Source organism: Nelumbo lutea, chromosome 2, assembly GCF_056320005.1.
Source record: "Nelumbo lutea isolate HS-2025 chromosome 2, American lotus-T2T, whole genome shotgun sequence".
Lineage (NCBI taxonomy): Eukaryota > Viridiplantae > Streptophyta > Magnoliopsida > Proteales > Nelumbonaceae > Nelumbo > Nelumbo lutea.
The window spans coordinates 61,916,572-61,936,927 of record NC_142685.1 but is presented as its reverse complement, the minus strand read 5'-3'; the positions used below and the strand labels follow the sequence as shown (position 1 = coordinate 61,936,927).

At 35.5% G+C, this 20,356-nt stretch overlaps 1 long non-coding RNA gene across 1 annotated transcript; it reads right to left on the bottom strand.

Moving 5' to 3' along the window:
- Positions 1-15,315: 15,315 nt before the first annotated feature.
- On the bottom strand, positions 15,316-19,294 carry LOC148871109 (uncharacterized). The gene is made up of 4 exons (XR_016106870.1): positions 19,175-19,294; positions 18,774-19,021; positions 15,679-15,785; positions 15,316-15,589 (listed from the first exon to the last, which is right to left on the bottom strand). It is a non-coding gene; the product is annotated as an uncharacterized LOC148871109 (long non-coding RNA).
- Positions 19,295-20,356: the final 1,062 nt, after the last annotated feature.

The following is a 20,356-nucleotide window of genomic DNA, read 5'->3' as shown; positions in this document are numbered from 1 at the left end:
GGCTACAATATTTAGTCTGAATCCAACCCTAACACAACCCGGAAAATTGGGTTGAATCGAATTGATTATTGGGTTAGGATTAGGGTTGAAATGTACGAATTCAACTTTAACTTCGGATTGGGTTAAAATTCATCTTTCCCACAACTTGATTCAATTCTGTTGGGGGTTTGGACTTATTACTCACGAACTGTTTTCACATTTCTGCTTACCAGACATTATAATTATGCATTAGAAATATCTGTCTTATCATTCATGGAGAGATATTCTGAATAATATACGATGGTGGTGCTTTGTAAATAGCAGATCTGGAGTGGAAATAATTTTTGGGTAGCAGATGTGTAAGTGTGTATTGAATACACAAAGCAAGATTCCTACTTGACCCCATAATGAAACTTTCGTAGGTTTTAACTCCAAATGAATATTTAACAGAGGAGTTGGCTTTTTAAAGGGGCATCTAGCAAGGCAAAGTGGTTTGTCACCTAATCCGTTAGGACCTAATCCCTTATTAGACTAGCCGTTAGATAGGGGACCTCCCTTGATTGGGCACGTGGACACTATTCTACTTCACGTAAGTCCTACACTTTACCTTCATTGGGGCATCCCCCAAGTAGAATTAACAACTGTCTAAAGTTTTTATTTTTCTGTTAAATCTCATTTCAATTAAAGATCCCACAAAATAGCCTGAATTTTAATATTCTGGTGCCCATATGGAATTTTGGTTCCACCAAGGTTTTCAAAACCGATTTGATTGATTTTCGAGTCTGTGATTCAAGCTTCTAGGTCAGATCTAGGATTCGAAAACCTGTTTGATGTCCCATAATACCATGCGAACTAGCAATTTCACTGCCCGGGTCAATAAGCCTTTGACCAATTTTACAATTTTTTTTTCGAAAACGGCAACCCGATACAAAACCTTACCCAGAGCCATGACCGGTTCTGGTCGAACGGTCCGACCGTCAGTCCAATCCAGTCTTCAAAATATTGGATTCCACTAAATAGAAATCCCTTCTTAAGGGGTGATCACTTTTAGCCCGACCAGCCTGGCCGAGGCTCAGACTTATATATTTCAAGCGACAAGCCCAAGCCCAGCCCGACCCAGATCAGCCCTATAACCCTTGTCTGGATGACACAACCACCAACGGGCAACCACCAACCAGCAAAGTGTAGGCCGTATAAGAATTAAGAAGCTTCTACATTGGTAACTTTGAAAGCGGTCAAAAAGAAAGGTACCATGCAGTAAATTTTAGGCCAACAACCGGTGGAAACGTGATGGGTGAAAAGGGAGCACTTTCTTTCTTCTTTTAAATGCTGGGCCCAGTACATGAAAGGATAATGAACCTAATAGGTGATGGGTCATGTTCATGTAAGCTACAACCTACAACGATAAAATGAACACGTACCCAATACGAACAGTCCCTCCATTTGATGGATGGTCGGTCAGTCACATCATCTCCCATGCCATGCCGTTGAAAAAAAGGAACAATGGCCACAATTTTTTGAGTTTCTCCATTGCACAAGTACCCTCTGACTGTTGGCCTGGGAACGTCGATCATGTTGGTTTTGAATTCGAGTCTCACCTCTCAAGTGGAACTCCACTGTTCGATGATCACGGGCCCCCCGACCAAATCCTCCATTCAGTTTAACCCAACAGAAATTTGCCACCTGGCAAGTTTACCGAAGAATCAAGATTAGCCCGGCTCCGGCCAGGCCGATTTGAATCGTCCGTGTCAACCCAACACAAAAATGATCATATGGATACCTTGAACAGTACCATAAAAAGAGAGACGAGCTGAGTACGATTATCACAAAATGTTCGCTCTCACCAAACTGGACCACCGGCCAAAATAGTATCATTGTGGCTTACGGCCCACTTTACCCATCTTCAAAGGAGTAGTGTTTGGGGCCCAAGGATCTCTACAGATTCAATCCCCAATATTTACGTATCTTTCGGCCTCATCATTTAAAGTTACAGTTCTCATGGTCAGGGTCCAGGGAAGGGGGATGCACCACTCTACCTACATGGTGGTCCACTGGTCCATCCATTTCTACCTTCTGAATCCCTCACCAAGCAAACCCTAAAATATAAGTTCAATTGTTCAAGCATCACATAGTGCTTCATCCCTTACCAACCATAAACCATAGTGATTGTGGATGACGCCACGTGGCATCACTTTTTCCCTCTGTCAAACCTGATTTTATCTTGTGGTATGCTGCTATAAGCTTATTTGTTCCTTACTGTTTCTTTAATCATTGTTGTGTTGACTCGGCCCGTGTAACTCGTCCGGTCCAGATTGCAACTCCGTGGGTGGGGAACGAGTCAAGCATCCATAGAATAAAACGACGGCCCGGGAAGCAACTGCCCGAGATCCGTCAGAGGGAGAGTGGAATGTGTCGGTGATTTTCAGTTACTGGTCCGAATCCTCTACGGGAACCGGACTATACTGGGACAATCATGATACGGAGCCGATGTGGTGTGTTCTGATTGGCGCAACTTTGCGAGTTGAACTGTGGACGATTCGAATTCTTATTGAGGTGGGGCGATTACAGAAGTCATGAGCTCATTGAGCACTAGTCCGTACTCTGACTTAAGTGGGGCCCAGAAGGGAAATCCACGTCATCTGACCGGATTCGTTGGTTTTAATTGCTTTCTTGTTTTTGCAGCTTCAGTTTTTTTTATTAATTTTGATATAAAATTAAAAAGGGTATAAATTAATTAAAAAGAGAAAAGAAGAAACAAAAGGAGGCTTAAATAAATAAACAGCTCCTCACATGCCGAGAGAAACTAATGGCACTGTCACGTGTCAGATGTGTGTCAGAAAGGGCACAGAGTACGGTGAGAAGGGACAGCTGCTCACGTGGGCCCCAGTCCTTTTACACTTGTAGGAAAAAGCTAAGCACGCCGGCACGCGGGGCTACGGAATATCACACGTGCTAGCACGTGACTTCTTCTTTTGTTTTTGTTTTTATTTTTTTTCCTATCCACGCTTTTTTATATTCTTTTTGCAAATCCATTAGAGGTGCGTCTGTGGTGGACCTCAGTTGCCACGTGTTCCATCTAGTTGGACCCGACCGTTAAATGGGTTCCAACTAAATAAAAGAATAGCATGTGACTAGAGACGATCAGTAAGCATCTGAATTGGAAGCCTCGGAATCTCAATGAAGGGAAATTTAAAAATATAGCAATAAATAAATAAATAAATAAAAGTAGGATATCTAGATAATTTCTCTATTAGCGGCTGTTTGACATCGTTACTGTTTTTTAGAGCAACTACATCACATCAATGCCACATTGGAAAAACGGTGTTCAAGGAAAAAGGCATTTATTTGGAATCGTTTTTTCATAAAAATGGTGCTTCAAGTCATGTCTCAAAAATGGGGAGGCCATGGCTTCAAGCCACATCAGCACCACATTGGAAAAAATGGTGCTTGCCAATAGGGCAGTGATGTGGCAGTGGATAATGGGTACCAATGCTGAAAATGTTTCCTGCATGGTACCAAACAGAAAAAGTTGCTGTCAAGGGAACATCCTATCTGGCAGCAATGATTCCAAACAGAAATAAAGGCACCGTTTTATGAGAAAATGGTGCTCTAAGCCACACATCAGCAGCACCATTGCAATTGCAGTATCAATGCCAAATAAATACTTAGTAAATTGCACCGGTTAACAAGTTAGACTAGTTAGGAGTTAGGACCCATTTGGTTCCTCTGAAATCCAAATGGGCCATTCCAATTCCGACTATTTAGTTGGGTGGAATTGGAATTCCATTCCTATTCACCCCCCCCCCCTTTGAGGGAATGGTCATTCCCTGCCTCTCGTTTGAGAATGAAATTCTATTCTAACTGATTTCTTACCATTCTGATTCTTGCCTGAATCAAACAGACTAAAAATAGACCATTCTAATTCCAATTTCAACTGTGAACCAAACAGACCCTTAGTTCTTTTTTTTTTTATTGAATGTATAAGTGATGAATTAATAGGGGCGCAATTTGGGCGAGCCCAATCAGAACCAATCCAATTTTTTACACCAGTTAGGCACTAGTTTTCAGCCTTTGGGCTGGGCCTGGGCCAGAAAACTTGGGCTTGGTGTGAACTTGGATGGGCTTAGGTTGAGGTCTCAAGTAGGCTGAGCCCAACTCAGCCCAATCTGAACTCGTTCGAAAAATATATACATATATTTTTCATTTCATATATATATGTATATATATTAATTGATGTAATTTATACATAATTTTAATCCAATCTACTTAAGATTTAAAGCCCAATAAAACCTGACTACATAAAAATATAATTACAAATCTTTTAATCCTTCCAACCTGCCCAGGCCTGGCCTGACCCAACTCAAACTTTAACCCAATACAAGTCAGGTTGTTGTTCAACTTGGGCCTGGATTGGTAAACTTGTACTTGACCTCAGGTTGGGCCAGGCCAATACCAAAGTTTGTAGCTCGGGCCTGGGCCTAGGTTGATCCCCAAGTTGCATCCTGATGAATTAGGGGCTATTGTTCTCTTGGTCCTGTTTGTTCTCCGTGCAAATCTGAACCAAGTGCAAATTTTGCATTTAATTCAGTTTTGCATCTGTACATTTGTAACTTTATATTACAATTCATATATCCTATGCAATGCAAAATTTTTACTTTCGGTCTAATTTGCACTTACAGCTCAGTTTGAAGGAGTAGAAACACAAATATGTAGTGTAAAATTTTATACTTTATGTATTTACACTGCATATTTGTATTTGTCCTCTTTCCAAATTAAGTCTATAGCTTAGTTTGGAAGGAGTATAAATACAAATATGTAGAGTGCAAATATTGTATTTTATATTATTTTGCATGAATTTGTATTGTACATATTTGTATTTGTACTCCTTCCAAACTGAGCCTATGTATTTGCATTCTACATATTTATATTTGTACTCCTTCCAAACTGAGCCATAGGCTGAGTTTGAAAGGAGTACAAATGCAAATACATAGAGTGCAAAACCTTATATTTTGTATTATTTGCACTCTATACATATTTGTATTTGTACTCCTTCCAAATTGAGCCTATGGCTCAGTTTGGAAAGAATACAAATACAAATTTATAGAGGGCAAAACCTTATTTTTTGTATTATTTTGCACTGTATATATTTGTGTTTGTACTCTTTCCAAACTGAGCCTAATAATGCATATTTTGTATTTCAAAAACTACTATAAAATTAGCACCACCTTCCTCCTAACTCAAAATTTTGCACTACCTACCACTCACTCGGAAACAAATAATCAAACTCCAACCTCTATTCTGTTACATATAATAAAGTTGGGATCATGTTATTTAGCTTTCTATTTTACTTCTCACATACAAATAAGACAGGCAAATTTGGAGCAAAAGTGGATCAGGATTTATACTCGGCCTATTTGCGCTACTGTGTATTTACATCAATGCAAATAAAATGTACACTGCAAATTAAATAAGCCTTTGGAACTAAATGCACTTATAGGCTAAACGTCCATAAGAGCCATCTTCAGGCATTTCATTTCAGTGACTTTGGGACTGAAAACTTTGGACAAAGATGAGAAATGTGTAGGGGATCCATATAGGCTGTGTTTGGTTTTGTCGAATAAAAAAGAGAAACAGGTTCTTTAAAAACTTAATTCCCCTGAACATTCTGTTTTTTTTTTTTTTTTCCTTATTTTCTATTAATTCAAACAGAGCCTTATGCACAACACTCAAAGGATTCTATATATGGAACTCCATTAAGTGACTAAGTGCAAAGCAAACTTAAGGATTGGGAGGCCAAAGTACTTTCCCATACAAGCATTCAAAGCAACGTTGAGCATCAACCATTTCTTCCAAAACACTGTGATAGCGTTTGGAATTATGGTGTTGTTTTCCATTTTGATTCCATGTAAGCCTCAAATAGTGATTTGACTTTAAGGCTTAGGAAGAATACAAGTACAAATATGTATAATGCAAATATAAGATTTTGAAGTACTATATTTGTATTTGTATTTGTACTCTTCTCAAACTGAATTTAACATTTCAAAAACACGATTTTTGGTGGGGTGGCATTCAACTTGAAATTAATGGGTATTGGGAAATATCAAAAGTTTCTAGTCTTTAGGGGTGTATTGCTTTGGACTTCGGTTGTCTTACATATTGTTTAATTCTATTCTTATTATTTACATATTGTCTTGGAGTACCGTTGCTACTTCTAACAATTGATTAGCTCTATCTTTGTCGTTAATATATTCTATCAAAATTTATACACATGTGACATCATCTAATTCCATTGATTTTTCGCCAGTGATTCTTTGAACATAACAATTATAGCGTAGCAAAAAATAGAGGGAATTACAAGGGAATTCGAAGGCGAAAATAAAGGAAATGGGTGTCGGAGATACATGACCAGCAGGGGAGGAAAACTAGAATTTAGTTGGTTGTTTCACAACGCTGAAGATGGAAGCCAACCACCTATGACATCGTGGCGTTACAACTTATATTGGGCGAGTTGATGCTGCATTGCTGTGGGATATGAAAATACAAAGATAAACATTTGTTGAAGGATTTGTTGGGGAAGATGAGGTCACTGTAACTTAGGAGGAGAAACTCTAAAACGCGTCTGAAGACACTGTCTTTAGAACGTTATTTGCCCCTACTCAGTTTTATTGAGTTTGCTGTTGGGTTACAAGCAAATTCGTTCCCAGGATACAACAGAGCCTTGGGCGAGAATCTGCAACAAGCAAAGTTGAAGAGTCTTCAAAGAAACCTTCTGTGAGACTGTAGCAGACCGGATTGAGAGAGAGAGAGATAGTGAATTTCGAATTTGTGTTTTTGGAGTCTGATTCATGCTCCTTAAATAATTTGTGAAGAGGTATGAGGAAAAGGTAGGTGCTGGTATAGAGAAGGCAAAGTGCGCCTCTAAAGCGCCTCATTGCGCCACACACATGTGCGCACATGCGTGCGTGCGCGTTGCACGGTATCGTATTCCCATATTCTCCTCTACTAATTCTAAGGAGTGTAAATCCGCTCCTATTGAAATATTGAAAACAGAATTTATAATTTTCCAATGTGGGACAAGTTCAAAACTGGGTTTTTGTAAGAGAAAAACTGATTTTTTCAAACAAGTGTACATGTGCAATTTCTCATGTAATTGACCAATCAAACCCATTGGATTTAATCTCTTATGAGATTAAAATCCAACAATCCCCCACATTGATTGGTCAATTACATAGTTCTCTCTCAATTCAAACTACTATGACACAATTATGCATACAAAAGGTGTTTATCAACTTAAACCTCTTGTTAGTATAGTTATCTCAGAGCCTTGTCAAAGTTATTGGTGGTAAGACTTTAAACCAACTACTCTCAAGACAGACTGGAGACACCTATACACATAAAAATGTTCAGTCTCTACAAGAGTTTCAAATTTTGCTCAGCACTGTTATGGCCATGTGCTTCTTTCCTGGTTTCATGAACAATCCCGAGAGCAAACTCAAACCCTCATGAGAAGCGGCACCACTTCTATGTTCACATAGGTGAAATTCCACTATGTGCTCGGTTATTTGACACATTTCAGAACTTCATTAAGAGTTTATCTCAACCTCTCATCATAACGGACATCATTGTTTATGTTGTGATGGGAAATTTCTCAATGTCAGTGCTAACAGTCACATTGCTGTAACTTGTTGTTACCCATTAAACCCAACACTGATGGCTTTTCAGTTCAGGTTGGGTTACCATTACAGGTGACTAAGTAAAGGGTTTTAATCCCATCTCTTTGGTTGTCATTCTTACAAATTCTCTGGCTAAACCCTTGGTAAGAGGATCAACCAAGTTTTTACTTGACCTCACATAGGTTATAGTGATGACTCCATCTTGAATCAGTTGCCTAACAAATTCATGTCTCAGACTTATATGTCTGGACTTACCATTGTAGGTACCACTGTAGGCCCTTGACAGAGTTGTCTTACTATCACAGTAAATGGAAATTTGAAGCATAGGACTAGGCCAAAGTTTTATATCCAATAATAAATTCCTAATCCATTCAACCCCTTTTCCAGTAGCCGCTAAGGCTATGAATTCAGATTCCATGGTCGAGTGAGATATACAAGTTTGTCTCTTGGATGCCCAAGAGATCGCACCCCCACCAAGGACAAAAATCCATCCAGATGTGGACTTGTTATCTCCATTACCAATAATCCAACTTGCATCAATGTACCCTTCTAGTACAGCTGGATAATCATAATAAAATAAGCAAAATTCTAATGTTCTCTTGAGATACCCAAGAACTCTCCCAAATGCCTTCCAGTGCTCTACACCGAGATTAATTATAAACCGACTGAGTTTACTTACTGCAAATGCAATATCAGGTCTGGTACAAAGCATAACATACATCAAGCTCCCTACTGCACTAGCATACTCAAGTTGTGCAATTGTTCTACTAGTATTTTCTACTAGTTTTATACTAGAATCATATGGGGTGCTATATTCTTTAAAACCTAAATGCTTAAATTTCTCAAGTACTTTCTCAATATAATGTGATTGGCTTAGTGCATAGCCCCTACTATGCTTTTTAACTTTTATTCCCAAGATGATATCTATTTCTCCTAAATCTTTCATCTTGAAAACAAAGGATAAATAGTTTTTAGTTTCATTTATGCCAACCATATTTGTACCCACAATAAGCATATCATCCACATAAAGACACACAATTACTCCATAATTTTCAGTGAATTTTGAGTAGATGCATCTATCAACACTATTATGTTTAAAACCAAAAGCTAGAATGCAAGAATCAAATTTCTCATGCCACTGTTTAGGTTTTTGTTTTAATCCATATAGTGATTTAACCAGTTTACAGACTTTCTTCTCGTTTCCAAGAAAATAAATCCTTCTGGTTGTTCCATGTAAACCTTTTCATTTAAATCACCATTTAAGAAAACAGTTTTAACATCCATTTGGTGAACAGATAAGTGATAAATGGATGCTAATGCTATAAGTGTTCTAATAGAAATTGTTCTAGCCACTGGTGCATAGGTGTCAAAGTAATCAATCCATTCCTTTTGACTGAATCCTTTGGCTACCAATCCAGCCTTAAAAATTTGCACAGTTCCATCAATGTTGTATTTTCTTCTAAACACCCATTTACATTTTGTTGGTTTTGATCCTGGAGGCAGATCTACTAGTACCCATGTGTTATTTGACATTATTGAATCAATTTCATCATTTATAGTTTCCTTCCAAAAGGCAGCATCTCTAGAGGTCATGGCCTCACTATAGGTTTTTGGATCATTTTCAATGTTTAGGACAATGTGTATTTTATTTAAAATCTTCTCTCTATCAGCCTCAACCAAAAATACAATTGACTGAGTAAAGATAAAATCTGAACCTAAGTGTTTATCTATTCTTTGTCTTTGACTTCTTCTAAGTCCTATTGTAGGTGTTATAGTTGTGTCATTTCTTCTTTCAGTCTCATTATTATCAACATGTATTGAGATCTGAGTTTCTCTGTCATTTCCTGTGGATTCATTTTCTACAGGTTCAGAAAATAGTTTATTTTCAAAGAATTCAACATCTCTAGTTTCAGTTATTATGTTGGACTCTAAGTCTAGAAGCCTATAGGCCTTGCTATGTTCTGCATATCCAACAAACATACTTTTCTTAGCTCTGAGTCCTAATTTGGTTCTTTTAGGATCTGAAACTCTATAATATGCTAAGCACCCCCACACTTTTAGATATGCTAAATTAGATTTTCTTCCTGTCCATAATTCATATGGGAATTTGTTATTAACTCTAGAAACAATTCTGTTATGTAAATGACAGGCTATTAGGAGTGCTTCCCCCCACAGGTTTAAGGGTGCATTAGCTTTTAACAACATGCAGTTTATTATTTCTGTAAGTGTTCTATTTTTCCTTTCAGCTAGGCCATTCTGCTGAGGGGTATAGGGAGAAGAACACTGATTTATTATTCCAAATTCTTCACAAAAAGAATTAAACTCATTTTTAAAGTATTCAACACCCCTATCACTTCTAAGGATTTTAATTTTCTTTTCTAGTTGATTTTCAACTTCAGTCTTATATAGTTTAAACATGTCAAATGTTTCATCCTTAGTTCTCATAAGGTAGACATAGGTGTACCTAGAAAAGTCATCTATAAATGTTATGAAGTATCTCTTGCCTCCTCTAGTTAATACACCATTGAGTTCACAGATGTCAGAATGGATTAGTTCTAGAAGTTGAGAATTTCTCTCAACACTAAGGAAATGTTTCTTAGCCATTTTAGATTTTACACATATTTCACATTTTCAAGTTGATTCATTACTGTAAGCAATTATACCTAGTTTGCTCATGTTCTTTATGGATTTAAAATTCAAGTGTCCTAATCTATCATGCCATAAAGAGAAAGAATCAACAATATAAGCAGAAACTTTTTCTTCATTAATACTTAATTTGAACATACCATTACAACCATGTCCCTTTCCAACAAACATCCCATTCTTGGATATGATTAGTTTGTCAGATTCAAAGACAACTTTGAGTCCCCTCTTACAAACAAGATTTACTAAGACCAAGTTCTTTCTAATGTCAGGAACATGGAGAACATTCAGGAGAGTCAATGTCTTTCCGGAGGTGAAGTTTAACTCTACGTTGCCTCTTCCAGCAACTTTGGCACATGTTTGGTTTCCCATCTGTACCTCCTGGCCATCAGTCACTTTTTCATATGTCTTGAATAAGGACTTGTCCTTACAAACATGGACTGTGGCACCTGAGTCAAACCACCATCTAGAAGACGATTCTGCCATGTTGACTTTAGTAATCATAGCCACGAGATTGTCTTTTACCATGTTTGCAGAATTGGTTCCGCCTTTCCGATGTTGGCAGATTTGGGTATAATGCCCCTTCTTTCCACAAACATAGCAGGATCCTTTCTTATTGTTGCTCTTTTTGAAGTTCACATCCTTCTTCTTTACTTGTAATGCATGGTTAGTCTTCTTCAATCCGTTTTCCACAAAATTTACCTTAGAGTTCAGCATACCGGTCAGAATCTTATCCCTACTGTCTCTAATTCGAGACTCTTCTTCAATACGAAGGTGTTGCTGAATTTGCTCCACGATAAGTTCTTCAGCCTTGTGTAGAAGCTTCTTCCTGTAATTCTTCCAAGAGGGTGGAAGTTTGGCAATGATTGCTCCCACTAAAGATTCAGGAAGGATGATGTTAAGGGATCGAATTTTATTGACTATCACCTGTAGTTCATGAACTTGCTCCAGTATAGGTTTATGGTCGTTCATGGTGAAGTCAAAGTATTCTGCAATAAGATACTTATTCGTACCTACTTCTTGTACCTTGTATTTGAATTCCAGGGTCTTCCAGATTTCCTTTGGAGATGCAAGTTCCTTGTAGAAGTTGTAGAGCCGATCTAATAAGGCATTCAGTATGTGTCCTCGGCACAGAAGTGAGTCCTCTTCCCGTTTTGCTCTTTCCTTCTTTGGTTTCTCAGAGTCTTTGTCAGTGGGTTTAGGAAGTAATTGCAGATTCGGGTCCAACAGATAGTATAGCTTCAGTGTGGTTAGAAAGAAGATCATCTTGTCTTGCCATCGGCTGAATTTTGCTCCATCGAACTAGTCTAGTCGAACAAGATCTTGGTTCATCATTTTGATCGAAGTCATGCTTGCTTCCGCCTCCATTGTAGAATAACATTCTAAAATTGTTGGGGAAGATGGGGTCACTATAACTTAGGAGGAGAAGCTCTGAAGCGCGTCTGAAGACACTGCCTTTAGAACATTATTTGCCCCCACTCAGTTTTACTGAGTTTGCTGTTGGGTTACAGACAAATTCATTCCCATAATACAACAGAGCCTTGGGCGAGAATCTGCAACCAGCAAAGTTGAAGAGTCTCCAAAGAAACCTTCTGTGAGACTATAGCAGACCGGACTGAGAGAGAGAGATAGTGAATTCTGAAATTGTGTTTTTGGAGTCTGATTCATGCTCCTTAAATAACTTGTGAAGAGGTATGAGGAAAAGGTAGGTGCTGGTTTAGAGAAGGCAAAGTGCGCCTCTAAAGTGCCTCATTGCGCCACATACACGCACGCACACGCGTGTGCGCGCATTGCGCGGTATCGAATCCCCATACTCTCCTCTACTAATTCTAAGGAGTGTAAATCAGCTCCTATTGAAATATTGAAAATAAAACTTATAATTTTCCAATGTGGGACAATTTCAAAACTGGGTTTTTGTAAGAGAAAAACTGATTTTTTCAAACAAGTGTACATGTGCAATTTCTCATGTAATTGACCAATCAAACCCATTGGATTTAATCTCTTATGAGATTAAAATCCAATAGGATTTATATCAAAGATGGCAACCAACCTGCATTGCTAATTGTAGGTTTTAATTTCTTAAAAACCTTTGCTCATACATAGATCGGTACCCACTATTTTACGAGACCGATCTTCTCCTGACATAGGGTGCCTCACACCTGCCTCATACTCACATCCTACTATGCATTGAGAACATCTCCCGTACTTATAAGTTATTATTCATCGAAGATGTTTCTAATGCATGGTGGATGTGCATGTGAGGTGCTCAAGTGTGTGGAGCAGATCCCATTTTGTATTTTACGGTCAATCATTAGTTTTCGATGCAACATATGAACTTCCACTGAAAATTTAATACTCCCCACTAAGTAATTAAAGAACTTGCTGAAAATTTCTTGAGCAAATGAACTTACTGAAGTTATAATGCCACCTGTAAGAGAATATCAATCTATTCAAGGACCTCACTTAACAGCTTCAGCTTTTAGGTTGGATGGTTCTTTGAGAGAGACGGAATCTGCTCCTCACACTTTGGCGCCTCATATGTACATCTACCATGCATGGGAGATATTCCCAATACATGGTAGGATGTGCATGTGAGGTGCCCTCCGTGAGGAGCAGATCCGGTCTCTATTTGAGATGGTATCAGAGCCATTTAGACCAAGTGGTCTAGTGTTCGATTCTCGTTACCCCTATTATAATTAAATAAGTTTCAGCACAAGGTATGGGTTGGCCTGTGCTTGTTCATGTTTTAAGCCCAATAGGATTTCGAACCTAGCTTAAATCCAATCATTTGAAGTTTGGGCCTTTGGGACTTCTTACAATAAGAGGGTCTCACCATCATTAACTCCACTCTGTCAAACACAACATCACCCAAATGACCAGATCCTTCATTTGAGCCTCAAGAATGGTAGTGGTATAGATTGAAGAGATAATAGACATGAATGTGTTAGAGGGAAAATGAAGATGGAGATGGAAAATGGAAACAGAGGTAGAGAAACGATTTGTTTTCTATTCCTGCAAATTTTCATTAGTTGGGTTTTATTTTGAAAATTTAAAGAACAATGAATGGCAAATTCAACATTTTGTTTTTTTTTTTGTTAGCATTTAACAAGGATGCCAATTGTAAGATACAGTAGGCGTATCCTAAGACAATATATAAACAGTAAAGATAGAGTTAGCCAATTAACTAAACCATAAGGGAAGTTCAAAAAATTTACCCTATACTAAATTGAGTCCAGCTTCAGTCAGGGCAAAGCCCGTTCCAACAGCCTTTACATCCTTGCATTTGGAATATCTCCATAGTTACATGATTTATTTCATAGGAGATATTCCCAATGCAAGATTGCAAGGGGCTGCTTGAAGGGTGCAAGCACTGACTTGCCCTGATAGAATCAGAACTCTAATTATCTAATAAACTATCATGTAGTGTACTTTGTACCGAAACATTTCACTTTTCATTCCCAATATAATGATTTGTGTTGAAAATTCAAATTTAAAACACCATGATCTAGAGCCCCTCATACCGATCTCACAACATGTATTGGCCGTGTATATCGGAAACATCTTCTGTGTTTGGTATGTAATATTTATGTAATATTCATAGGGAGATGTTTTAAATACACTATGAGATGTGGTTATGAAGCCTATGTGAGGAGCATATCCCAATTCGAAGATATATCAATTAACCTGGTGGTAAAATTTTTAGCTAGTTGTAATGGAGACCTGAGATTAAATTCCTCCTTCTCCCGGATTGGAAGGGTTGAAGGGTTTGAGGGAGGGTTACTCCAATTGCAGAGTCCATTAAATGAATAAATAAATAAAACAGGACTTGGAAAGTTGGAATTAGAGAAACTACTACTACAAAAAGGGCCTAAAAGACTAAATAAATAAATAAATAAACACTAAATAAAGAAACAAAAATAAACGTCAATTTGTGCATGTCCTTCTAAAAGCGCAAAGTAAAGTGTCACATATTTGGAGAAGCATTTTAACCTGCAGAGATAACCTTTAAGGAACCTCTGGGCTATAATGTTGGGGCATGGCACGACCCTTGGGACCCTATGGGTCATTTCATTTGGTGTTGGAACTTTATGGTTACTATAATCAAGGTTCAAAGTATTGATACGATACGAGTTTTGGTCATATTATATTGGTATTTAGAATCAGTCGAATTTTTTTTTTTTAGTTTTTTTTTTTTTTAATTTTTTAGGAAGCTTTTAACATGCTTTTTATTATTAAAAAAAATTGGGAATCTGAAACACTTGAAAACAAACATTTCGGACTGTATATTTTTTAAAAGATATGATACGATACGCCCATATTGATACTTTGAACCATGACTATAATCAATCGAACCCATTTATATTTTATCTTGTATTTAGATGCACAACAGCAGATTTGGAGTGGAGCCATTGGCCTCACTGACCAAAACCTTAGGTGATGGGACATTTAGAAAATAAAACACTAGTTTTGATTGATGAAGTAGCAGCTGCTGCCAATGCCATTCTGCATTCAGATCAAATTGTAAGGATGGATCCCCAATTTGAAGGGCATATTCGCTTCAAAACTGGCTAATTGAACTCATCTTTGAAGAGTATCCCGAGTCCTGACTCCAGAGAGCTTGACCAACCAGATATAGAATATTAGAACCATGACACAATTGTCTGGAACTAATTGTGGCGAACACAAGAACTACCCCGGCCCCTAAGGGATACCAACAGATGGGAGTTTGGTTCACATCCAACCTGACTTGACCTGATTAAAGCCCATGTTTAGAACTGCTTATTGTTAAAAGTGCTTATTTATCGGTGTTTGCTGAAAATTTGTTTCTTTCAAATGGACTAGTATAGGTATTTTAAAAATTATGTGGTGGGTTAAGACGCGTCAAAAAGTAATAAGTGCTTAAAATTAAGTAACAGTGTTTATTTATTGGGTGCGACTACGATATGGAAAATCATATGGTACCGAAAATTCCTCACAATGCCATGTTTACAATAATTATCAAATTTACTAGAGTAACGGGTAATTAATCATTTTATATTATAATTAAAATTTAAAATTTTCAAAAAAAACCAATAAATCGATTCCCGAGAACTGTATCAAAGAAGAACATATCTTGCACAATAATAACCCGATGGCCCACTTCGATCACCATACTGAAAGGAGTAACCACACTAGGAATTCTTAGCAGTGCAGCTATCATCTAAAGTTTGAACTGCCGAATTAAATATTTCATCTGAAGAAGATACTAGAGAAGCTGTGGATGAGGTGGCAGCATGAAAGAAATTCAAAGCAATCTACAAAAATGTAATGATAAGGATTTCATTTGGAAAAATGTCAATGGAAATGAAAGAAGAGGAAGAAAGTGGAAGAAATAAAGCTTTACATTCAAGCCGTTATATTTGGGGCAACCATTGCAGGCATTACTTCCGGTGTTAATTTAAACATATCAGTCTTTTGGAGGAGTCCCCTGTTTCACTCTTGTAAAATAGTCTGGTTCAAAGAAAAAGAAATGTGTCAAAACCATTACAATAAATCCCCACCCTATAGAGTTTTAAAGAGATCAAAAGCGGAAGAAAATAAACAAATAAAGAAAAGGAATCAACATCTTCGAAATCCCATCTATAAACTACACCAAAAGACAAAGAACAATATATACCCACATAGCTGTCAATTTGCAAACTTAAGAACCTCAAAATATCAAGAATCATCACATCTAGAACCCATTAAACAAAGAAAAGGAAATAGTAAAGAAGCAAAGGATATCAAAAGCCCATCAATCTATTTATATATATTGAAACAAGGAAGTCTAGAAATTTTGTCCTGTTTTTTAATTTTTAATTTTTTTTTAATTCCATGTCATTTTAAAAACAACTAATGAGATGCACTTTTCCAATAACCTAAATAATCTCTTCTCCTAAAACTTCTCATAAATTGCCTCCACCACTATTACCCACTTTCTCCAAAATTATCTCCAATTCCTATTTATCTCCAAAATTATCTTTAATTTAGTACAGAGTTTCTCTTCTAAATTATCTCTAATTCCTATTTATCCTCACCCCTACTTTTTATCTATATCTATCTAAAAAAAGTTTGGATTAAAAAATTTAAGAATTATTTAAACATTCTAACAAATTATATAATAACTTTAAAATATTTATTAAAAGCACAAAAAATAATTTTATATTTTTAAAAAATATATCATGAAATTATGTATTAACAATTTAAATTATGTATTTTTGTATTATCAATTTAAAAAAATTTCAAATATTTAATAATATGTAATAGCTTTAAATAAATAAAAATCAAATAAAAAAAATTAAATATTTAAATAACTAAATATTTATCATAACTAGATTTTAAATAGTTAAAATAACAAAATTATGTAATAAATTTAAAAAATTTCTTCAAAGTAGAAAAATAATTAGATCATAATATTGAAATCAACAATAATTTAATATATTACAAAATTAATAATTAAATTATATAATAATAGTATAAATTATGATTTTATGGATAATTTAATTAAATAAATAATTAATATTTTAGAATTTAAATATTTTACATATTATTTAAATATTTAAATAACTAAATCTTTTAAATAACAAAATATTTAGCATAACTAGATTTTAAATAGTTAAAATAAAGAAATTACGTAATAAATTAAAAAAATCTGATAAGTAGAAAAATAATTATAACATAATATTGAAATTAATAATAATTTAATATTTTTACATAATAGTATAAATAACTAATTTCACTTATATCAAGTAATAATTCGAGAAAATAACTTTCAAAAAAATTAATATTTATTAATAATAATTTTAAACTCTTAATATGTATTTATTATATAATTATATATACTAAAATTAATATTTATTATATTTCAGTAATTATTTATTATTTTTTGTGATAAATATATTTTTAATGATTATGTATAAATTTATTTTGTTTTGTTATTTAGCAGAAAACTTTCAATAATTATTGGATACTAAACTACTATTATTGAAAATTTTAAGTTTAATTTATTGTATTTTTGTTATAACTTATTGATTAATATTTATTAGTGATTAAACTATTATTTGAGATTATACTATTTAGTGACTAAGTTAATATACTTTTAGTACTTATTGTATTTTTATAATTTTTGTAATTATTGTATTTTTTTCATTGTCAATATATTTCCAATAATTGTGTATTTTTGCTCTAAATTTTCAATAATTATTGAAAATTAAATTATTGTTATTTATTAGAGATGAGACCACTAATTTAACCGAAATTATGAGTGTTCATGAGTTGGTTCAGTTCGGTTGTAAGCTATTTGACCAACTAAATTGACCTAGTCAGGTTGGGGAGTTGGTCAGCTGAAACCAACTAACCTTTTGTAAAAACCGATCCACTCAAGTTGTATCGGTTTTGGTCATATTTTTGGTTTGGTCAGTTGGTTCAAAAGATTTAAACTTAAAAATAAAATTTAGTTTTAAAAATTATTGTGCAATTGATGGTCAGTTTACAAATGGTTAGGCCGTTTGGTTTTGGTCAGTTTACAAATGGCTAAAGTGAAATTGATCCAACTTGGTCTAATTGGGAAATTTTTGAACCAAAACCAACCTAAAATATTATAAAATTGACCAACTTGGGTTGAGTTGATTGGATTGGTCGATTTCATTAGTTTGATGAATGAACGTAACTGAAATTAATTATTGTTATCTTTGTATTATAAAAAATTATTAAAAGTAGTATATAAAATATGAATAATTATTAATTATTTAAAATTTTGAAAATATAAAACAATTGTATACTCTTATGTGTTTCTATTAGGGTCATTTATTAGAACACACGCCTTATAGTTTTACATATTTACTTAAACCTACCTTATAGTTTTTATTTTACTAAAACATCCCATATATTTTACAACTTATTTACTTAATCAACCTTTCATTAAGAAGTGTTTGTTTTGCCATTAGGTCCATGATTTTTTATTCCAAAAATACCCTTAACACTTTTTTGTATAGAAAACAAAATTGACCTAATATACCCAATAGAGTGGTTGCCCATGTCTTATTAAGGGCAAAAGTGGTATTTTTATTTTTATTTTCTTTTGACTAAATTTATTTAAATGAACATTAGGGTCAACAATGTCATCTAATGGAAGATTGATTAAATCCATTGCAAATTATAAGTGGTGGTTTAGTAAAATGCTAACAATAGGGTATATTTTAGTAAATCCATGAAACTATAAGGGATATTTTAGTAAATAGCCATTTCTATTATTTAACTTTTGCTTAATAAATCTCGTGCATCCCACAGGTCCCCGTTGGTATAAATTATAAAATAATGAGTAGGTAAAAGAAGAAGAGAAACAAAATTCAGCCAAGAACAAAAACTAATTCAAGAAACAAAACCCGAAAGTCAAACGCCATCCTCAATTGAACCCAGAGCTTAAAATCAACCACAGACCAGAAAAACAGAAAAAATTACCTGACGGTGTAAGGATTATATGTACTCTTGACGGGAAAATCGACGATCCCACCCTGCGAGATTCAGCGGTGCCTTACATTGTCATGAGCTCTAAACTCACTCAGCTCAACTCTCTGGTTTATCGGAAAGGCTCTTTCGAACTTCAGCCTCTTCAGAAATCCACAAAGCACCATCGTTGGCAAGAAGATGGCGCCCAAAACCAATATCAGAAACCCGACATTTCATTTTGATTTGCTTCTCACCCTCTCCTGACAACAAAAAAAATAATGTGATCTTATATTATAATAAACCCATACAATTCAGAGGTGAAGATCGAGGTGTGTCTTTCTATATCATTGAAAGTGCAAAAAGAGGAGCAGAGTGTGTGTGAAAGAGAAAACAAGAAACAGACTAGAGACTACCTAAAGTCCTAAGCAGAGAGAAATCAAGACGAGAGAATAAAAAGACGTTCCACGAGGGGAGGCCTCGACAATGGCCACCAACAGAGAGAGGAATGGGGGTTGGAATTTGGAGAGAAAGAGAGAAGGGGGAGGTGACGTTTAACGGTGAAGACGTTAACATCTTTCTTATTTTGAAATGAATTTCTTTTTTAAATGTTTGTTTTTGAAACCGGTTACACAGGATAACCCGTATTCACCGATATAGACAAATAGAATGTTGATTGGTCCATATCATCCGATATGATATGGAAAAGATACTTTTTCTATATCATAGATTTTCCCTTTATTTAAAATAGGCATACTTCAACGAATAAAACATTTGTTGGGGCGTATTTACCAAATGCCAACAACTGTTTATTGGTGTGGATCCGGCTACAAATACGTATTTATTCCAATGAACACTTGAAAATAAGCACTCCCAAAATTGACATAAATGGAAAAGAATTATGGAACTTGGCCCAACTTATAGGGTCACAACCGATTCTAACCCAACTCTTGTAGGAGTGCAATTTGGGTTGGTATGAATTAACATTTTATATTGCGTTAGGTTTGGGTCTTTGGGCCGGATTCATTCAAATTTTGACAAATATACAACCCAAATCCCACCCAAGTTGCAACCCTAAACCCTTGAATGATATCCTCAAACCTCTAAAGGTTATACAGGGAGGGGTACAGGTTGGTACCCAATTCGAAAAATTTACAGTGTATCATGGGCCAGGCCTAACCCTTTTAAGGGTGCAACTTGGGCTGGCCAGAATTAACATTTTGCATTGCTTCAGGGTCAGGCGTTTGGAAGAATCGGAACTCAGAAGGGTCATTCATATTTGACAAAACTCGAATCCAATCCCATCCAAATTTTATCAAATTCTCAATCCAAGCATGCCCAATTTGCACATCTATGATTATATTTACAAATTTTATGTTAGCCCCTGTTTGGTTTGAAGGAAAAGGTAGGGAAAACAAAGGGAAACGTAGAGAAATTCATACAAACTTTGTATAGGTTTCCCTACCTTTTCCTTCCTTTTTCTACATTTTCCTTCAAACCAAACACAGCCTTAGTACACCTGCCAAAAAATTTTGTGAATATTTCATTGTAAATATCTATTTCCTATTGTACATTCATAACGGTTTATAACAAATATA